The sequence below is a fragment of the Chrysochloris asiatica genome, unplaced genomic scaffold (assembly GCF_000296735.1).
Source record: "Chrysochloris asiatica unplaced genomic scaffold, ChrAsi1.0 scaffold00234, whole genome shotgun sequence".
Lineage (NCBI taxonomy): Eukaryota > Metazoa > Chordata > Mammalia > Afrosoricida > Chrysochloridae > Chrysochloris > Chrysochloris asiatica.
Genome location: NW_006408752.1, coordinates 3462015 through 3466740, shown reverse-complemented (window position 1 = coordinate 3466740; position 4726 = coordinate 3462015). Strand labels below are relative to the sequence as shown.

Genomic DNA, 4726 nt, shown 5'->3' with positions numbered 1-4726 from the left:
ACACAACTCTATCCATGAAATCATAATTTTGTGTCCATTCAAAAAAAAAAAAACCTCATACCACCGAACACCCCTGCCTACCTCTCCTAGTGCATCCCCAATGGGTTGAAATTGCTAGGGGTAACCCTGGAGCGCCATTTTTTCATGGCCACCTCCCAAGTCAATGAACAGCCCCATTTGCCTCTCTCCAGGGCTGACTCTACTACCCAAAACAGATTCTCTCCTATTCCTAATGATATTTTTAAAGGTATTTTTTCCCATTAATATTCCTTTTCTTTGTTCTCTAAACACATTTTAGTAAGGTAGATACCGTGACGTGCTTCTAACCCAACCCCTATAGGCTCGGCCCCTGTAGACTTGACCATGGTCACTACCTCGCCCACGGCCCCTACCTCGCCCAGGACCCCTACCCCGACCTCGGGTCCCACCATAGAAACCTCTGTAGAATGCAGAATTGTAGTTATTGATACGACCATGGTAGTGAGATTTTGGGAAACCCCGGTCTGTGGTGCTGATACCCGGTTTGTTGGTACGTTTGGGGATCACCTTGATTAACCTTCCTTTAAAAAGGGACTGATCTAAGGCCAAGGAAGTGCTCACTGACTCCTTGTCTGAGAACTCTATATATGCAAAGCCTTTGGGATGACCACTGAATTTGTCACAGAGGATGGTAACCTGCTTGACTGAACCACAGTTTTCAAAGTGTTCTTCTAGCTCTTTTGCTGTGGCACCATAGTCCACATTGCCAACGTAGATAGATCGGGCATTAGCGTCTGTGTCCTCCTTGGATGTGGTCACTGGAACATCATTTTGCAGCTCCATTAGCATGGAATCTTCTTCGTACATCTCTCTGACACAGGAATTTAGATGTCTTCCAACTTAGGATCGTCAATGGCACCGTCACCTGTTCTCCCTCAATCAGTCCTGGATCTTCCAGTTGCGTATAGAGCCAAGTTGTGATACAACTCCAACTGCAATTGCTCTTCCCGCTCTAGTTTCTCAGTGGCCTGGGACACAAGGTATCACTCGCGTCCTGGGCTCCCTGAAGGCTACAGCTGAGCTTGTGCAGTTATTCACGCTTTTGCTATTGCAGCTCTGGAGGGCCCTTCTCTTTCCAGATGGCAGTGAGCTCTTTTCACAGGTTGGATTGCCTCACTTTCAGCCTAGTAATAGAAATAAATAAATAAATAAAACCATTCAATACACCTTGCTTGCATTTTGCCACACTCAGCGAATTTCTATGTACCGTATTTGTATTAAGAACAAAACAAAACCAAGTCCCACTGCCATAGAGTACATCCTAGCTCAAAGCAATCCTTATCTACAGTTCCCAAGAACGCTAAGTTTATACAGGAGCAGATAACATCATCTGTATTCACAAGGGCTTCGTTGTGTCTTTGAATCATGACTTTGGTTTAGCAGCCGAAAGTCAAAGGATCCATGCCATCTTGTATTTCTTTACTAGTATAGTCCCAATAAACACACTGTAGAATTGAAGATCATGCATGGCTAGAAAGGCTATATAAAGTAATTCACTGCCCCACAGCTATATACACACACAAACACACAAAACAGTCAACTCTATGTCTAGGTATATCTGTAGGAACTCAGTGGCTGCATATGATGAGCACTAGGTTATGAACCACAAAGTCCTCAGTTCAAGTCCACCAGCTGCTTCTCACGAGAAAGATGAGGATTTCTGCTTCCCAAAGTTATAAAGGTTTGGGAACCCTATGCTGACTCTTTATGAGTTGGAACTGACATAATGCCACTTAAAACATTAAAAAATTATATTAAAAACTGAACGTTTCTGAGGCTGAAAATGTTTGAAGGACAAAATCTCAATTTTGGTCCTATACTAGTCTCCAACTACAACCTCTCTGTTATCTGTCATTTCTTATTCTACAGAACAACCAGCTCCATATAGATAGATACATAAAAGGTTGGTTGGTTATGTGCCATGGAGTTGGTTCTGACCCATAGCAGCCCGAATAGGGTTTCTGAGGCTGTAAATCTTTTTCTCCCACTGAACAGCTGGTCTTTTCAAACTGTTAACCTTGAGGTTAGCAGCCCAACTCATAACCACCTCACTACATGAGTTCATTAAATACATTAATAGTTCCTACTCAAAGTATCCCCATGCAAAACATAAGAAAGCCTTTTGTAGACTTATATATAAAGGTGTACACATAGAGGTTGTAGAGGGCAGCAAGTCACAAATACCTTGGTCAGATGTCAGGCTGGAAACTTTTTTTGACTCACGCTGTTGTAGGCCTGATAAACCAGAGATCCAGAGATTAGCAGAAGATGGCAGGTTCAAATCCCAAGAGCAGGAGGACAGATGATGGAAGCGAGACGCAGGAACCAAAGTCAGCAAACAACTGACTTCAGTGTTTCTATTTATATGATGTAGATCACACCCTCAATGAATCTCCCTTTCAACTGATTGGCTGCTCATGGCAGATCCCATCAAGGAGGCAATCATCTCTGTGTCAGATCCCATCACTGGCAATTAGTATATTATCAGGGCAAACCAGACAGGCACACTGGTACACAACCTCACCATGGCAGGGCCCCAGTTCTTTGTGAGTGGTAGCTATAATACTGGGTAGGAAGATCCCCATAATGGTCTTACTTAAAAAAATGTTTAGGGACTGCTGAATTCCTAGAGCTTCCTGGGAACTATTTCATGTGGTTGTTTTTGTTAAAGAGTTAATGACTGGTTCCAACTCACTGTGACCCTGTGTAGGGTTTCAAAGGTGTGGCTGTTGGATTAGAACTGCCGACCTTTCAGTTTGGCAATAAAGTTCTTACCCTATTGAGCACATTGTGACTCCATATTTGATAATGGGGAGTGTGTTTTCAGTTTGGATTAATCGTGCTATTTGAAAATCAGTTGATGATAATCATGGTAATTATATTTATAAAATATAAAATATTTATAAAATAATTATATTTATAAAATATAAAATATTTTATAGCTAAGTTTTAACTTGGAATCTGATTAAATCATTTAGTCAAGAATGTGACTTTATTTGTGCAACTTTTCTAAAAAGAATACTTACTTATTTTAAGGAAATAAAACTGAGAGTGCACTTAAAAATTCTGTACACTCTTTTTTATTAAGAGTGTTCTTTAATGTAAAACAAAAGTCTTTCTAATCTTGTGGTCCTGTGCTGATCCTACAACACCACACCAGAACAGTTGTAATGCTTACCTGGCGATACCTGATTTTAGATTGCAAATCTATACCTTCAAACACTGCTATAGTCACCCTACTGAATTCTAATGTAGTTCTATCACCAATTGATTTTTGGACCCCAGAGAGTTTTTGTGTTCTTTTTCTTAGCTGTATAATTACCTAATTGACTCCGTTTCTCATGTCTCTTCCAGTTGTAATAGCCTTCAAGCTTTTGTGTCTTATTGCCTTGAGTATGATCGATTGTGTGTGGATGAAAGCCCCGGTAGCTGTAACTTTGATAACTCAGAGTTCGCTTTCATGTTATTTTTGGTGAGCCAGAAGTTGAAATGGGGAAACTGGGATACTAGACATGGCAAACTCTTTATTGGATTTACTGCAAGTTAGATAAAGTTTTAAGTATTTTGCATGATTCAATTCCTGTGTGCTTCCAAAGGATGCCCTCCACTCCTGGGGTCTTATTTTATTTTTATTTTTTTAATTTCCAACTTTATTCATGACACATATTTAAAAAAAAAAAAAAAACCCACACACACTCTCAACCCCTGAAAATCAGCTAGAGAAATAAAGAAAATCCACCTCTCACCTCCCCATTCCTATTTCTTCCTATTCCCTCCAAATAAAGGGGAGTGAAAACACAAAGGAAAATTAAACAAAGGAAACTGAAGATGAAAAACAAACAAAAACAACCCAAACCTCTGAGAAAGAAGGCAGTGCCCTTCCTCAGGAGTGAGGGGAATTATCCTAGAGCCACTAGGAGCTCAAAAGAGATCTTGTGGGTACAGAAACATACTAAGAAAGACACTCCAAACAGAAAAAAAAAGAACCACAAAAGTAAACAAAATAGGGCACCAAGAAATCTGGAGGGGCAGTGAGTCAGAAAAGCAGAGTGGATGGGCAGCAGATTGCCAAGACCTGAAGCAGGCAAAAGGGCACTGTGAGAGGCAGGGAAGCTGCTTTTGTTATTCAGAGGTACCACAAGTGAATGGTTCTATCAGACAACTTTAGTTTCTCAAAGCAGAAGTCTCTAAGTCGGACATCTGGACTCTGGAGGCAACTCCCTCTCTCCTGTGTGTTGGTATCCATTTTCCCCTCAGTTTAGGAGATTATTAGAGAAGGAACCTGGGTCCAGAGAATTTACTCTTATTCTTGGCTCCCTTATTTAATCTCTTTATATCTCAAGTAACATAAACTCGAGAAACGGACCTAATCCTGTAGATATTATCCTGCCTTGGTTACCTGACTGCTTCTAACTCTGCATCATTACCAAATAAAGACCAGGTTTTACAACTCATGTTAAACTCAGGATCAGTACTTCAGAGCACAACACAAGGATTAATTATATCATTAAGTCACATCATTGCATAGCTACCAAACTATAGCATTGTGTTGTTAAGTGCCATCCAGTTCGTTCTGACTCGTTGTCGTTCGGTGCCAACTCATAACGACCCTGTGCACACAGAACAAAACACTGACTGGTCCTGGGCCAACCTCACAATTGATGCTGCCACTTTGCCAATCCATCTC

At 40.8% G+C, this 4726-nt stretch overlaps 1 protein-coding gene and 1 pseudogene across 1 annotated transcript in view; one reads left to right on the top strand and one right to left on the bottom strand.

The window, feature by feature from the left end:
* SV2C (synaptic vesicle glycoprotein 2C) overlaps positions 1 to 4726 on the top strand; it is a 351290-nt gene that overhangs the window by 135891 nt on the left and 210673 nt on the right. The gene's annotated exons all lie outside the window — the stretch shown is intronic.
* Positions 295 to 4726, bottom strand: part of LOC102819327 — a 19720-nt pseudogene continuing 15288 nt past the window's right edge.